The sequence below is a fragment of the Schistocerca cancellata genome, chromosome 7, assembly GCF_023864275.1.
Source record: "Schistocerca cancellata isolate TAMUIC-IGC-003103 chromosome 7, iqSchCanc2.1, whole genome shotgun sequence".
NCBI classification, from domain to species: domain Eukaryota; kingdom Metazoa; phylum Arthropoda; class Insecta; order Orthoptera; family Acrididae; genus Schistocerca; species Schistocerca cancellata.
In genome coordinates this window covers 328,898,273-328,916,483 of record NC_064632.1, presented here as the reverse complement: position 1 = coordinate 328,916,483, position 18,211 = coordinate 328,898,273, and positions in this window count along the sequence as shown.

Sequence of the window (18,211 nt, the reverse complement as noted above, 5' to 3'; positions counted from 1 at the left end):
TAGTCTCAGTCCTTATGATGTACCCATTAAGCTCTTGACTCCATTCAGGAGATCACATAATTCTTCTCCTATTTCACTGAGGGTATAAATGTCATCAGCGAAAATTATCATTGATATCTCTTCATCATGAATTTTAATCGCAGTCTTGAATCTTTCTTTTATATCTGTCATTTCTTCCTCGATGCACAGATTCAACAGTAGGGAACGAAGACTACACTATGTGATCAAAAGTATCAGGACACCAGTCTGAAATTAACTTAAAAGTTCGTGGCGCCCTCCATCCATAATGCTGTTATTCAGTATGGTGTTGGCCCACCCTTAGCCTTGATGACAGCTTCCACACTCGCAGACATACGTTCAATCAGGTACTGGTAGGTTTCTTGGGGGATGGCAGCCCATTCTTCACGGAGTGCTGCACTGAGGTGAGGTATCGATGTCGGTCGGTGAGGCCTGGCAAGAATTCGGCGTTCCAAAACATCCCAAAGGTGTTCTATAGAATCCAGGTTAGGATTCTGCGCAGGCCAGTCCATTACAGGGATGTTATTGTCGTGTAACCACTCCGCCTCAGGCCGTGAATTTGAACAGGTGCTCCATAGTGTTGAAAGATGCAATCGCCTTCCCTGAATTGATCTTCAACAGTGGGGACCAAGAAGGTGCTTAAAACATCAATGTAGGCCTTTTCTGTCATAGTGCCACGCATGACCACACCGTAACACCACCGCCTCCGAATTTTACTATCGACACTACACACGCTGACGGATGACATTCACCGGGAATTCGCTATACTCACACCCTGCCATTGGATCGCCACATTGTGTACCGTCATTCGTCAATCCACACAACGTTTTTCCACTGTTCAATCGTCCAATGCTTACGCTGCTTACTCCAAGCGAGGCGTCGTTTGGCATTTACGGGCGTGATGTGTGCCTTATGAGCAGCCGCTCTACTATGAAATCCAAGTTTTCTCACCTCCCACCTAACTGCCGTAGTACTCGCAGTGGATTCTGATGCAATCTGGAAATCCTGTGTGATGGTCTCGATAGACGTCTGCCTATTACCCATCGCTTCCCTCTTCAACAATCGGCGGTCTCTGTCGGTCAACAGACGAGGTCGGCCTCTATGCTTTTGTGGTGTACGTGTTCCTTCACGTTTCCACTTCACTATCACATCGGAAACAGTGGATGTTTATGAGTATTGAAATATCGTGTACAGACGTATGACACAAGTGACATCCAATCATCTGACCACGTTCGAAGTCCGTGAGTTACGCGGAACGCCTCATTCTTATCTCTCACGATGTCTAATGATCATTGAGGTCGCTGACATGGAGTACCTGACAGTAGGTAGCAGCAAAACGGACCTAACATGAAAAACGTATGTTTTTGGGGCTGTCCGGATACTTTGATAACACAGCGGGTGCGGACGCAGCGGAGACAGGGATGTGTGATCTACACTAATGGTCATTAAAATTCTTACACCAAGAAGAAATGCAGATGTTAAACGGGTATTCAATGGACAAATATATTATACTAGAACTAACATGTGATTACATTTTCACGCAACAGATCCTGAGAAATCAGTACCCAGAACAACCACCTCTGGCCGTAATAACGGCCTTGGTACGCCTGGGCATTGAGTCAAACAGAGCTTGGATGGCGTGTACAGGTACAGCTGCCCTTGCAACTTCAACACGATACCACAGTTCATCAAGAGTAGTGACTGGCGTATTGTGACGAGCCATTTGTTCGGCCACCACTGACCAGACGTTTTCAATTGGTGAGAGATCTGGAGAATGTGCTGGCCAGGGCAGCATTCGAACATTTTCTGTATCCAGAAAGGCCCATACAGGACCTGCAACATGCAGTCGTGAATTATGCTGCTAAAATGTAGGGTTTCGCAGGGATCGAATGAAGGGTAAAGCCACGGGTTGTAACACATCTGAAATGTAACGTCCACTGTTCAAAGTGCCGTCAATGCGAACAAGAGGTGATCGAGACGTGTAACCAATGACACCCCATACCATCACGCCGGGTGATACGCCAGTATGGCGATGACGAATACACGCTTCCAATTTGCGTTCACCGCGATGTCGCCAAACATGGGTGCGACCATCATGATGCTGTAAACAGAACCTGGATTCATCCGAAAAAATGACGTTTTGCCATTCGTGCATCCAGGTTCGTCGTCGAGTACACCATCGGAGGCGTTCCTGTCTGTGATGCACCGTCAAGGGTAACCGCAGCCATGGTCTCTGAGCTGATAGTCCATGCTGCTGCAAACGTCGTCGAACTGCAGATGGTTGTTGTCTTGCAAACGTCCCCATCTGTAGACTCAGGGATCGAGACGTGGCTGCACGATCCGTTACAGCCATGCGAATAAGGTGCCTGTCATCTCGACTGCTAGTGATACGAGGCCGTTGGGATCCAGCACGGCGTTCCGTATTACCCTCCTGAACCCACCGATTCCATATTCTGCTAATAGTCATTGGATCTCGACCAACGCGAGCAGCAATGTCGCGATACGATAAACCGCAATCGCGATAGGCTACAATCTGACCTTTATCAAAGTGGGAAATGTGATGGTACGCATTTCTCCTCCTTACACGAGGCATCACAACAACGTTTCACCAGGCAACGCTGGTCAACTGCTGTTTATGTATGAGAAATCGATTGGAAACTTTCCTCATGTCAGCATGTTGTAGGTGTCGCCACCGGCGCCAACCTTGCGTGAATGCTCTGAAAAGCTAATCATTTGCATATCACACCATCTTCTTCCTGTCGGTTAAATTTCGCGTCTGTAGCACGTCATCTTCGCGGTGTAGCAATTTTAATGGCCAGTAGTGTAATATACAAACTGAAAACATAGGATACAGTTTTCAATCAATCAAGTCATTTATTTTCTTCATAATGGTCCATAGATTGTGTAATATAGCAGCAATTTTATTTTACGCTAGATTCTTGTTATATATTACAAGTACACAATTTTTATAGTTGATTTATACTTTTCGTACGTATATAGTGTTATAAAGGCAACTATTCTTCAGTTTTTCTGAAAAAATCAAAACGACCAGAACGAGAAAATGATACTTCTGTCAGCTCTAAAAATTTTTGGCACAAGAAATATTTGTGTACAAAACTGTGTGATAACCAACAACTCCTAGTATGGATTTGAAAAAAATAATGATTTTTTTCAAAACTCCAAAAATTGAAAAGTGATAAATTTGTTTAGCAAACTAGACTTACCCATTGAATTCAGCACCCCCAGATACGTTGTGAAATAAATTTTCAGCCCACTGCGACCGGGATGAAATTTCGCCGGAACGTCCCCTTATTCACTGGCATATTTTGCTTGCTCCTTTGTACTTTTCACTATCGGGTATTGACTGCAGTGCTTCCGGCTGTCATTCAATTCCGCAGCAGCAGGCAGACCGCCGGCGGAGTTTCCGCCAGCAGCAGCAGCGGCTGGGTGCGCACCTGTGTCTGCTTCGGCGGCTGCGTGGGCGCGTTCATTCAGAAACCGCAGCGCCGCCCGCTGTGACGCCGCACTAGCACGGGCGCCGCCTATTTTTACTCGCCCGTCAGCGAAAATGTCACACGTCGATAAAAGAGCGCCATAAAGCGTCGTAGCGCAGCCCTACGCTTTTTTAGTCGGTTTGTCGGCTGCAGCGGATCCACCGTTCAGCGGATGTGCGCGGGCGGACGTGGGCATGCTAATTCCGTTACGAATGACCTGTCTGTTACGTCATAGCCAACGGAATTGGATCAACTCTTCGAATGGGAAACCGGAGTTTGGTATCGCGCAAATTTATGACGGCTGCCACTCCACACTATCCTCGCCGTTCGTGATGTTCTGTTCATTTTTACCTGGCCGCTGTTGTCAGTTATTAAATGAACCACAAAGAGTTTCGTTTGCGAATGTCGTGGAGGGTATTTTCGTTTATTTCAGTTCATTTCTGCCACGTTTTGTGCGCAGTGATTTAGTTTGTATCGGATGGAGTTTTACCGGTTTGTTGTTACGAGTGTTACGTCGTTTGTGGCTGTAGACATGTCAGGAGCGGCTGAGATGAAAAGACCTTTTCCCTATCAGGGAGCGGGAGAGTCACTCCGATACGTCCCTTACTATTATTACACCAAAGGTTCACCAGGTAGACCACTAAATAGCATTACTTGCAACACAAGAAATAACGTCTCAGATATGGTATTAACATAATAATTAACTTCTCAAGAAAAAGAAAACACAAAGAATCTTTTCTTTAGTGGGATAATACTCAAATAAAGAAAGTTCCAAAAATAAATCACAGACTGAGTCCTTTAGAGACTGTATGAATGAAGTTTTTATAATGGCACTAATGGAATAGTTTCCAAATGTGTGAGGTGTAGCTAAAACAGAATACTGACGAGAAGAACACGGCAAGCACCATACCCCATTTCCAAGAACTTCGTACAGTCACAGAAGAGTCAAAATAAGCGAACATGAGCCGGCCGGTGTGGCCGTGCGGTTCTAGGCACTTCAGTCTGGAACCGCGTGACCGCTACGGTGGCAGGTTCGAATGCTGCCTCGGGCATGGATGTGTGTGATGTCCTTAGGTTAGTTAGGTTTAAGTAGCTCTAAGTTACAGGGGACTGATGACCTCAGATGTTAAGTCCCATAGTGCTCAGAGCCATTTGAACCATTTTAAGCGAACATGTGCCTCGGGTTTTCCGCAGCTGCTCGACCGTTTCTGAAAAAACGACGATAAGAGTTTTCGAGGTATTTTCGACGTTCTTCATGTGCCTTTTACCAAGTGACGTCACCAGACGAAATGATGACTCAGTGGTTAGCATTGCGGCTTCTTATTTTGCGCCCCCTGTTCAAAACCCTACTATTGTTTTTATTTATTTTATTTATTTTATTTTTATTTTTCTCTTTGCCTTGGGTGATGTATATACTACATTAAACGTGGGACCTAGAAACGACGGAGAGTCCTCAGTGGTTCACAACTCCACAACAGGCAAAGCAGTCCACCCACCCTACCGTCACCCCACACCGAACCCAGGGTTATTGCGCGGTTCGGCTCCCAGTCGACCCCCCGGGGTCTTACCAGGCGTGTGTAACCCAAAAATGTTAGCGTGGTAGAATAATTATAGTGTAAGCGTACATGGGAACGCTGTTTGCGCAGCAATCGCCAACACAGTGTAACTGAGGCGGAATAAGAGGAACCAGCCGGCATTCGCCGAGATAGATGGAAAACCGCCTTAAAAACCACCCACAGGCTGGCCGACCCACCGGACCTCGACATTAATCCGCTGGGTCGATTTGTGCGCGGGAAGCAGAGCGTTAGACCGCACGACTAGGCATGCGGGCGCCTTGGATGACACTGATCGTAGAAATATTCGAAAGGCAGATATTCCGAACACCACGAGCACCGCGCAAGACAGGTTTACCATATTGATATTTCTTCGTATGAGTCTTAGTCGGGAGGGAAACGTCGTTAACAGTGCTGAAGATATCGCGCTTTGGTAACGATTTCGCGGCAGACTATGCATAACGGATCACTTTTCCGAAAACTAGCCTTTGCAGTTGATTTTGAATCACGATAGACTACAGGAATCTCATATAAAACTATTTCAAATAATTTTGTCATTTTTTTAAGTTCATTCAGCTGACATACAGTTAGTGGGCGAATACAGACAACGTTATATCAGTATACGCAGGTAAATATCCCTGTAGTAATCTTCTACAGACATGGATATATAAATGGAAAACAAGAATAAAAGTAATAATGGAATTCGACACGGGACGCAAAATTAAGAAGCCACGACTCTAACCATTTCCCATCGTTTCGCCTGAGGTTATTACGCGGTAAAAGGCAAATAAAGTACCTCGAAAATACTTCGAAAACTTTCACTGTGGTTTTCCGAAACGGTCGAGTGTCAACAGATAATCCGAGACACAGGGTTGTTTATTTTGATCTCTCTTCCATTGACCAAAGTTTCTGTGATACCCGGTTGTGGCACCTGCGTGTTCCCCTGTAAGTCCTCTCCATTCGGCATCGTCCCGTTGCCAAAGTCGCAATTCACAGTAATGGCGATGAGCAAAGAAGTTGGTCTCGGTAGCGTGTCGTAAAGGCAAGGCCTTCCCTATGGGGCTGGCTGCGCCGGATCTGCCGGCTGACATCGGCGAACGCGAGTCTATACAGTCGTCTCGCGGAGTGACACTTTTGTTTGACTGGCTCAGTCGTAGTTTCGGCAGAAGTAGGAAATAGTTCGGGCCGCGCGCGTGCTCCTTGGAGCTGCTGCTAGCCCGATCACTTGTGTCGTTCTCTGTTGATCTGCTAAGCTGGCCGGTTCGAATTTCCGCCGGGCACGGACTGAAGTACAGGTGCCGAGATGTATGTTGTGCGGGTTGCCGCTAGCGCCTGTTGCACTTGCCACAGAATGACGACGTGGCGTTAGGGATCCGAAACGGGAGCATTCGAGTTGCATCCACCAGAACTCAAGGCGTTACTGTTATTTCAGTGTTACACCCGATATCCCCCCTTCCCGCTGCAGTCCTGCGAGAATGACGAGTGTGAGAAGGAGACGCTGAGGTCGCTTCGTACTCGTCGACTCCTTCACTCTTCCTGCAGCCTGCAGGAGCGTAATTCTATCCGTGACGCAATACAGAAGTTGAGTGCACGATTTTGCACTGTTGTGTAGCAGTGGCAAGGGGAAATGATCGGCTCTAACGACGCTGTAGTTTCCGAGACTGAAAGGAATGAAAATTAGATTATTGAGTGTACATAGTTTCAAATGTACTCCTGAACAGAAAGAGTGACGTCTGGAAAAGGTCGACCCTGTTTTGTATGCTGTAGGTGGGAACATACTAAGTTTGTACAATGCAAACAAAACAGTTGCATTCTTGTTTACTGCACTTCCACCATGAGGAAATACAGGGTGGTCCATTGATCGTGACTGTGCCAAATATCTCACGAAATAAGCGTCAAACGAAAAACTACAAAGAACGAAATTTGTTTAGCTTGAATGGGGAAACCAGATGGCGCTATCGTTGGCCCGCTAGATGGCGCTGCCATAGGTCAAACGGATATCAACTGCGTTTTTTTTAAAAAAAAAGACAGGAACCCCCATTTTTATTACATATTCGTGTAGTACGAAAAGAAATAAGAATGTTTTAGTTGGACCACTTTTTTCGCTTTGTGATAGATGGCGCTGTAATAGTCGCAAACATATGGCTCACAATTTTAGACAAACTGTTGGTAACAGGTCGGTTTTTTAAATTAAAATACAGAACGTAGGTACGTTTGAACATTTTATTTCGGTTGTTCGAATGTGATACGTGTACCTTTGTGAACTTATCATTTCTGGGAACGCATGCTGTTACAGCGTGATTACCTGTAAATACCACATTAATGTAATAAGTGCTCAAAAGGATGTCAGTCAACCTCAATGCATTTGGCAATACGTGTAACGACATTCCTCTCAACGGCGAGTAGTTCGCCTTCCGTAATGTTCGCACATGCATTGACAATGCGCTGACGCACGTTGTCAGGGGTTGTCATTGGATCACGATAGCAAATATCCTTCAACTTTCCCACGGAAGAAATCCGGGGACGCCAGATCCGGTGAACGTGCGGGCCATGGTATGGTGCTTCGACGACCAATCCACCCGTCATGAAATATGCTATTCGATACCGCTTCAACCGCACGCGAGCTATGTACCGGATGTCCATCATGTTGGAAGTACATCGCCATTCTGTCATGCAGTGAAACATCTTTTAGTAACATCGGTAGAACATTACGTAGGAAATCAGCATACATTGCACCATTTAGATCCCCATCGATAAAATGGGGGCCAATTATCCTTCCTCTCATAAGGCCGCATCAAACATTAACTCGTCAAGGTCGCTGATGTTCCACTTGTCGCAGCCATCGTGGATTTTCCGTTTCCCAATAGTGCATATTATGCCCGTTTACGTTACCGCTCTCATCGTCCGGTAATCTCTTTTGTGCTCAGTGGCAGAATTGTAAACGACGTTCAAAGCGTCGCCATGGAATTCCTGGTGCATAGAAATATGGTACGGGTGCAATCGATTTGATGTAGCATTCTCAACACCGACGTTTTTGAGATTCCCGATTCTCGCGCAATTTGTCTGCTACTGATGTGCGGATTAGCCGCGACAGCAGCTAAAACACCTACTTGGGCATCATCATTTGTTGCAGGTCGTGGTTGACGTTTCACATGTGGCTGAACGCTTCCTATTTCCTTAAATAACGTAACTAGCCGCCGAACGGTCCGGACACTTGGATGATGTCGTCCAAGATACTGAGCAGCATACATAGCACGCGCCCGTTGGGCACTTTGATCACAATAGCCATACATCAACACGATATCGACCTTTTCCGCAATTGGTAAACGGTCCATTTTAACACGGGTACTGTATCACGAAGCAAATACCTTCCGCACTGGCGGAATGTTACGTGATACCACGTACTTATACGTTTGTGACTATTACAGCGGCATCTATCACAAAGCGAAAAAAGTGGTCCAACTAAAACATTCATATTTCTTTACGTACTACACGAATATGTAATAAAAAATGGGTGTTCCTATTTCTAAAAAAAACGCTGTTGATATTCGTTTGAGTTACGGCAGCGCCGGCCGGGATGGCCGAGCGATTCTAGGCACTACAGTCTGGAACCGCGCAGCCGCTACGGTCGCAGTTTCGAATCCTGCCTCGGGCATGGATGTGTGTGGTGTCCTTAGGTTAGTTAGGTTGAAGTAGTTCTAAGTTCTAGGGGACTGATGACCTCAGCAGTTAAGTCCCACAGTGCTCAGAACCATTTGAACCTATGGCAGTGCCATCTAGCGGGCCAACCATAGCGCCATCTGGTTTCCCCCTTCAAGCTAGACGAGTTTCGTTCTTTGTTGATGCTTATTTGGCGAGTCATTTGGCCCGGTCACTATCAATGGACCACTCTGTATATACTTCGCATATAAAAACAGGTCAGAGGTCAACCACAAAGTGCGTTACCTATGATTCAGTGGCACTCATGTGCTGCAAAGAAATTAGACCATTCAGTATCGTTCCCGGTTCCGGTTTCAAAAAGTTCGACCAAGTACTCATAGCTTCCTTGCACGGTATGTGGATCTTTAGTGGATACAGGAGCAAGAAACAGATCCGTTCATAGACAGAGAATTCATGTGTTAAAGTACTCTACATCTACTATCAAATACTAAAAATATTATGTACCTTTGTTGCTGTAATTGAAGCATCAGTTGCTAACAGTAGATCTGAATATAGAAATCGTATAGAGATGGAAAATATTTGTAAATCTGTCACTCTTCAGTACAATGTCTATTCAGAAGACGTCGACCCCTGGTCACTATGAAGGTCTGTAAACCTTATTCAACTGGCAAACACACAAAATAGGGTCAGTGCATAAATATTCGAACTTAAGATAACTCACCGCCGGAGCCCCGGAGAGGGGTGCTGGCATCTCATTGGCAGCGTTAGTGGCGTAATACCTCGTGTCAGCAGCTTCGCGCCTCAGTGGTGGCTTTAGGAAACGCGGTGGCGTAAATGGCTGAGCAAGGCCGAACTGATAGCGGCTGATACCGCACTCATCTCCGTGGACTGTGACGTTGATGTGGAGATTCTACTACCTCATACGACTACGGTTAGGAACAGAGTAATTTGAATTGCAGACGCTATTAGAAAATTGTTAGTTCCGCGGTTATGGCTGCTATTACTGATAGAAGAGTCTCTTTCCATTCTGGTATGTGGATGGAGGAAACACGTAAAACATCAAACGCTACAGTAACTGTATCCAGTACTAGTGAAACGTGCCATATGGAGAAAAGTGTGCTGTTTACCACACTGTTTTCTGATGAGGGTTGGGTTGTTTGGGGGAACAGCAAGGTCATCGGTCTCATCGGATTAGGGAAGGACGGGGAAGAAAGTCGGACGTTCCCTTTCAAAGGAACCATCCCGGCATTTGCCTGGAGCGATTTAGGGAAATCACGGAAGACCTAAATCAGGATGGCCGGACGCGGGATTGAACCGTCGTCCTACAGATTGCGAGTCCAGTGTGCTAACCACTGCGCCACCTCGCTCGGTTTTTCTGATGAGGAAAAAATAGCATTTACGTTCTATCGAAGATTGTTCGCCGTTTCGAATCCTCGACAATTTCTGACGACTTAACGAAGTCAGCATGTTAATAAGCGTAAACATTGTCCGTAGTAGGCTGTAAAGTGATGTTTATTTAATCGTGCGATTAACTAATTTCGACTAAGCGTCATTCCCTAACACATTTGCAACATCTGTATTTCACGTCATTTTCAAGTCACTCTTAATTACAAGTAAAAGGCAGCACTGCACCAGTTTTCTCCTCCAATTGCTAAAACATTCTCTTGGTACCCACCTACATACTGAGAAATGATCATGATGATAAAATAAGAGAAACCAGGGCTCGCACAGAAAAATGTAAGTTCCCGTTTTTCCCGCGCGCCGTTCGAGAGTGGAACGGTAGAGAGACAGCTTGAAGGTGGTTCATTGAACCCTCTGCCAGGCACTTTATTGTGGATAGCAATCAAGTAGAAGTAGATGTAGATGAGTGAAAGGCGTCACAGAAGTTAAATATGAAAGCATATTGTAAACCCTAAACGAACACATATTGAGGTAGCCCTGACACATATTTATATTTCTCTACCAGCATTTACCAACGTTCTGGTGAGCTGCCACCCTGCTGTAGGCCAGTTACTATGCATGCCACACAAGCTCAATAAAACAATGAAAACGAAAACCAATACCTATAGAAAGAAAGTACAAGAAATAATTTCTAGAGTTGGACCTCCAACAATGAGAAATACAAACTATGGGAATGAAGACGGTTAAACAGAAACAGGGTCCATTCTCCCCAGTCAGTCTATGGTGTAAGCGATTTTTAGCGTTCCGTGCCTCAGTGGGAACAAACGGAGCCCTTATAGCATCGCTTTGTTTTTTGTCTGTCTGTCTGTCTATCTGTCTGTCCGACTGTTAGAAAACTTTTCCTCAGGAACTGGTACATGTATAATGAGGTCTACAGCCCCTTGGCGGTGTAAATGGTTCAAATGGCTCTGAGCACTATGGGACTTAACTGCTGAGGTCATCAGCCCCCTAGAACTCAGAACTACTTAAACCTAACTAACCTAAGGACATCACAAACATCCATGCCCGAGGCAGGATTCGAAACTGCGACCGTAGTGGTCGCGCGGTTCCAGACTGTAGCGCCTAGAACCGCTCGACCACTCCGGCCGGCTTGGCGGTGTAAAAGAAAGTGAATTTTCTAAGCCAGTGCAATCAAAAGATGTGGCCATTTATGTCACACATTTTGACACTCGCGAAGTCACTTACCAAAACCTATAAGGTACTTCCCGTTGGCCCAGAATTGTGAAATTTGGTAGGAAGCAAGGTTTCACACTACAAGTAAAATCAGAAAACTGTGGATTTGCAATTATTTCATACGAAAAAATATTTCTTTGTCATTCGCTGTCCGGCTATATTCGTCTGTTAAGGCCCCTTTTGCTCAGGAACTGGTTGACGTATCATTAAGCATTCGATGCGAGATGTTAAAGTGGCTCTGTTCAGAATGAAGTGTATACATGAGGAAAGTCCTGCGGTCTGCAAATCATGTCTGAAATAAAAAAATAAAAAGAAACAGTTTTGTTAATCTATAGAATATTTACCACGAAGTAATAGGACAGTCTTTTGAAATTGACAATACAGTAAAATGGTGGACTTTGACACAAAGATTTAGTTTCGTCGTGGGTTTTTATCGCTTTATTTTGCAATAACTAGTGAATAAATTAAAATAAAAAAATTGAAAATATTACTGCTTGAGGACATGCCGAGGAGTAATTCAGACAAATTTCAGAATGAAATCTTTATTGGTGTGCCGGTAATCCGTTCCGTCAAACTGAGGCACAGTGGCTAATGACTGAATTACTTTAAAAAAAGTTGTCCAAGAATCAATAAATAATTTGCAAAAAGTTTTACATTGATCGCTTAATTAGTTTTTTTTTCAAAAAAAGGAAAAGTCGGTTGTATTAAGGCTGACTGAGGAGAATGGAGCATTAAGGTTTCTGCATTACGGCAGACGGACGCTCGGTGCAGCATGCGGGCGGTGCATTCGCTGTAACTGCACGAGAGCAGCTACTGTAGATGCTGATAACTCCGGACAGCCTATCACGTTACCGACTACTAGCTGCTGCACACACGTTGTTGCTTCCAGCGTGATGGAGAGACAACCGTGTCCTAACTTGGCGCCAACTTGCCAGCTATTCACAGAGACATACGTCCTACATATACATCCACATCTACATATTTAAGTGCCTGGAAGAGGGTTTTTCGAACCATCTTCAGACTATTTCTCTAACGTTTCACTCTCTAAAACCTTGTGGGAAAACCGAACCCTTAAATCTTTTTGTAAGAGCTCTGATATCTATTATTTTATTACGATGATCATTTCTCCCTATGTATGCTAGCCACACTGGCCGGCCGTATTTATCTATTAATCACTGCCGTATGCAGACTTTCTGGTACACAGAAAAGTATAATGAGAAAGAGGCATTTGCGAAGACTGAGTTTATCGTAAGAGACATGAGACTAGTAATATACTTGAGCTGTTGTGACAATAAATGTCGTTGCCCAAAATTCTGGACATCAGGATTCGGTGGCAGTATTTTTTATCTTGTGAAAGCCATGAGATAATGGTTGTTCTCAATGCACTCTGTCAAATATACAGTACGATAGTATAAACAATCTTGCAATGGCAGATGAACAGAAAGATAGAGATAGACGTAAACACGCCCCTGTCAAGTAAAATGCAGGATAATATGTTTAAACTGAAACGTTTACCTTTACCCAAAAAAGGATGAAAAGTGCTGTATGATTTTTCATACGAAATGAATGTAAAATAATATCTTTTCTTTCTATATTCAGCTTACTGATTGACCTGTATACGATAATACCAGGACTTGAAATTATTGATATTTCGTATTGATTCTTGTATTTTGTAAAAATTCCTCTTTGGTATAGATTTTCCGCAATAAATAATGCTGTAAATGTTTAACAGTTGACTTCTTATTTCGCATCCTGATCTACCTCCTAAACCAAAGCCTAATTTTTTTATTTTTTTAAACCAACTATAGCAAATTTTAATTTTGCTCAGGTAAACAATAACACGAAAAAATGCAAGAATATTTTTTCTTTTTTCAGCACTGAAGAGGCTAATATAGTCCCGATGGTCGATGACACATTCGGAGTGGAATCTAGCTGTTGCCACCTTGTAGCTCTTTGTAAAAAAATTTGTTTTCTTGTGGTGGAGATTTCAGAGGAAGACCTGGTATCATTGCAGCCAGTCTCTGGCGCATTCACCATTGTTATTTTACTCTGAGAGTGAGTACTGCTAAACCCACCATCCTACTGCCGCCTACTGCAGGGGAAAACGACGTTAGCTACCTATTGCGGCGTGGTAAAAATTGCTGTTTTGAAGTGCGCGCCACACCGCGTAGTGTGTCGCAGTCGCCCTCCGTTTCTGGCGGTGGCGCCGCTGTGGCAGTCGCAGCTTTGGGGTGTCCCTCTGGTGGGAAAGGGGAAAGGTTGCCCGTTCACGTGCCTTTAAAGGGCGCTAAGAGCTCACCAGTCGGTCAGTCGGAGTCAGTCTGTCTCTCGTTCCCAGCTTGCTGGTTTGTCTTTCGTTCGGAGTGCTAGTATGTCTGTCGTTCGGATCAACCTTTAAAGCCGGCAAAATGACAGTCTTTCCACTCCGCTAGTAAGAGGACTCAGCGAGTGGTCGCCCGGTCGGGGCTTAGTTCCTGCATCGAAGTCTGCGCATTACGCCGCCAGTCTGCTCGCGTTTGCTCAGACAATGGTAATTGGCGGTTGGATCGATCGGTTGGTCGGTCGCGCACTGAGACACAAGATGACTTGTCCGTCTTGAGCGTTGGCGCATGTGAGGTCACCACGTGAGTCCAGTGGGCCGCGGCGTATAGCGAGGGGTAGTGACATCGCGGTCGACACGAGAGCAACAGGAGTCAACCCACGACATGAGTCTGGCCGGTGCGAGCTGCGGCGCCGTGGTGTAACTGGTTCTCCGAGCGCTTCTAGGCCCCTTCAGTTACCATCTTGTGGAGCTTGGCTTGGTCCTTTCCGGGTGCATGGATGTCGGTTTGCCAGTGGACGTGTCTCCTCTGCACGGTTGTGTCCGAGCCAGTATTTCCGCCGTCGTGTGTCTGGAAGTGAGTGAGAGACGCACCAGCAGGGCAGTCGCGACGGAGCAGCAGTCGCGGACTGAACAGCGGTCAGTCGGTCGGTTGGTGCGGACCAGGAAAGACGGGAGATCGGCGCGCTTTCCTGCGTCCGTTGAAGCGGCAGACAGCGGACGGTTCGGGAGAGCGATTTGGGGGCGCTGCGCCAGGTCTTCTCGAGAAATCGCAGTTTATTAGAAGTTAAGTGATTGGTGATATGTTGTGTGATTTACTCTTGTTAAATCTTACTTGTTTTCTTGGTCAGTCTCTCGTCCCCAGCTTGCTCGTGTGTCTCTCGTCCGCATTTGTTAGGTAGTTAATGTCTGTCTGTCGTTCGGAGCTGCCTCTGGCATGTTTGTCGGATTTGGTGTGTTAACGAATTTATTGCATGAAGTGTAACGGCGTAATTTCTGAAATATGTTTAATCTTGCCTATCATCTTGAGAGGCGGTATCTGTGTACTGTAGAGCATGTTAACTTGTTTGGCCAACCTCATATAATTTTACATAAAATTGCACTTCATGGGCTTTTATTTAAATGGTCATTTTAGTATATAAAGTCGCCACCCTTCCACCGTAAGACTTTTCTTAGAAGTTAAAATCAAGTTGCACCTTCGGTGGCAAGGTTAATACTTCAATTGTTAGAGTTTTGTGCCATTTCCATCCCTCCTACAGGGTGCATAGTTTGTGTGCTTGTGTGAATTGTTAAAACTTTTAGTTTAAAGTAATCTGGTGAGTTGCAGATTTGCACCAGTGTAGTCTTTCAGACGTTGTTGTGAGCGCTTGTAACTACGGCCGTGTCAAAAGGGAGCACCACGTTCTCAAAGATTTGTTTCTTTGTGCCTCTGAATAAATTGTAACTTGATATTTAGAAGGTACTTTCTTATTATAATTTTAAATCTGTTTCTTTTTAAAAAAAATGCTTTAGGCACCATTAAAGTGAATAAATTATCATTTGTTAAAAAAGGAATTTGTTTATGTTTTCATCAACTACTTCCACGCTCACATAGTGTGATTAAATGTGGTAATGTCCTTGATGAATCGCTAGTAAGTAGAATAAATTCTTACGAAAATTTTTTGAAACTAAATCAAGGGTTCACCTATTATAACATAAGATATTCCGGATGTAAGAGGTGTTAAAATTCAGTATGTGGCTCTCGGTTCTGCCACCAGACAACGTTTCGTGTGTCGGTAACATTTCCTCGAGACCAATGATCGACATCGCCAGGTAGTGACTGGCGGTTATTCCTCCACTGCGGAGTAAGGGTCACCCTTCTGGAAATATGCTCCTCTACATACTGTAAAGTAAGGGTGCAGAGGAGGAATGACAGCTGTACGCCCTTATGTACCCTCCACTTACCCTGTCCTCCGAAGTACCTTCCGCTACACACCGTTAGGTGATTATCAAACCTGAGATGAAGGTCTTTCCCATCAGACGCGTAAGGAAGCCGTTGGGAACCGCCGAGTCCACAGACCCCGTGGCGGTCGGCGTCGAATGCAGGCTGCGCCATCGATCGGCGCCGTCCCCCTACAGTGCGACTGCCGGCAGAAAGGAGGCTGCCGAGAAAGCCGGGCGATGCCTCCGGATGGGGTTTCAAAATAAAACGGGCGCCGGAGCGCCGACACAGGGGGGACGCGCAGCAAATATTCCGAGGACCGCCGGAGCGCGACGGGAGGGGCGAGGAGGGGTGGGGGTGAGCAGCGAGGGGACACTCAGCGGAATGGACGAGCCAGCAGCCAGCGGCTGCAGGGCCCAGCCCCCTAGCGCGCATTCCCAGCACTACCAATTGAATTCCTACCCACACCTCGCACGTGCTTCGCCACCCTCTGCGCAGCAGCCCCTTCGTTTCTATAATTTGTGAATGGAGCAGGGAAGGAAGGGGACAGAAGAGTGTAACTGTTTGTTGTTATGGAAGTATGGGTGAGCGGTCCTCTGCAGGGGGGAGGGGGAAGATGTGTAGACGATGTAGCCAATCTGTTGCACAGACCCTTTCTTAACAATCATACACGAACGTAGCAGCAGTGCAGTCAGATAGTAGGTGGTGGACAGCAACGAGTCAGATGGTTGCCACAGCTAGGCATGTGAGCCTAGCAGAACTACCTACATGATGAATACTGAACTGAAGGCTGTAGAGCGGTGGCAGGCAATGGCTGTTGCTGGGGTGTCCAGAACTTGTGGCTCTGCCTGGTCCGTGGAGGCAGTAAATGGAAGTGAGCGTATGGCATTGTTGGCTGGGAGGCCCCAGTCGGGGGAGTTCGGTCGCCGTATTGCAAGTCCTCCTTAGTTGACGCCACATGCGCGACTTGCGAGTCAATGACGATGAAAATGATGATGGACACACAACACCCAGTCCCCTACGGAGAATCGAACCCGGGCCCCCTGCGTGGTAGGTGGTAACGCTACCGCTACGCTGTAGAAGCGGACCGTGGAGGCACTGACAGGTGCTGATGGACCTGGACTCAGGCAGTCAAACGGTGATCGCTGCTTCATGGCCCACAGATAGTCAGCGTAGCGATGACTGGCATGGGCTGTACATCATAATAGCCTCATCTGAGCCGATGACGAAGGGCTGGACCTGGGCGTTTACCTTCTGTGGCCCAGTGCTGCGTGTGTGGGAGAGTTATGTTCCTGCATTGCCTGGAAACTTCTGGAGTGGAAGCCAATGTCCAGGGTCTGGCTTTTGTTAAAATGGTAGTTAGCCAAACTACCAAAGTTTGCAAAGGCTGTTTCAATCCCACGTCGTTGGCAGAGTAGCACTGAAGTTACGGGAAGTGTCGGCAGCTGCTGAACTACAGCGACATTGTTTGGCAGGCTGAATGTGGCTGCCACCTGGCAACAGTTCTGGGCTCCTTTCCATGCTGATACAACTACATGTCATTACAGGAGTAATGGTTAGGTTAGGTTAGGTTAGGTTAGTGTTTAATGTCCCGTCAACAACGAGGTCATAAGAGACGGAGCGCAAGCTCAGGTTAGGGAAGGATTGGGAAGGAAATCGGCCGAGCCCTTTCAAAGGAACCATCCCGGCATTTGCCTGAAACGATTTAGGGAAATCACGGAAAACCTAAATCAGGATGGCTGGAGACGGAATTGAACCGTCGTCCTCCCAAATGCGAGTCCAGTGACAGGAGTAATGGTAGTGACGTTTCCTGAAGTACACTTAACTATGAACTTATGGCAAGGGTGGCTAGGAGGGCTTATAGTGACATCCAACCGCCAGCCAGGGTGGCCGAGCGGTTCTAGGCGCTACTGTCTGGAACCGCGCGACCCTACCGTCGCAGGTTCGATTCTTGCCTCGGGCATGGGTGTGTGTGATGTCCTTAGGTTAGTTAGGTTTAATTAGTTCTAAGTTCTAGGGGACTTATGACCCCAGAAGTTAAGTCCCATAGTGCTCAGAGCCATTTGAACCGTCCTCTGGCACGCATCATAGGGTAAGTGTACTCTCCCCAGTATCCGAGTCTGATAATGCAGTGCCACTCCAACTAGAAGGTAGCCCAGTTCGAATTATGATGGTGGATGAAATTTTCACTGCCAGTATTTGGCAGCCAAGACAGGGCAATGATGGTGGCCTTAAGTCCATTATCACCAGTTTTTGAGACATTGCCCTGTATTAAATTCCAAACCTCACTGCAGTGTCTCAGGAACTGAGGGCATGTGACGCCGCTGATAGTGATCCACCCACTGGATATGGACCTTCAGCTTGGTGGCCACCTTGGTGCCTTTCAGGACGAGTAGACTATTTGCCAGCACTGGTTTTCACCCTCTCCCTTCTCTCCTCATCACCACCATAGGCCACAAACATCAATTATACACACAGCCGTTGCATTGCATTGTCTTGTGTTTTAGAAATGAACATACGACACAACTCTCACATAAACACAAGGAATGGGGCCAAGTGCATAGACGAAGAAGACCGCTTCTGACAGCTACTTTAAATCCGCGTGTGGAAC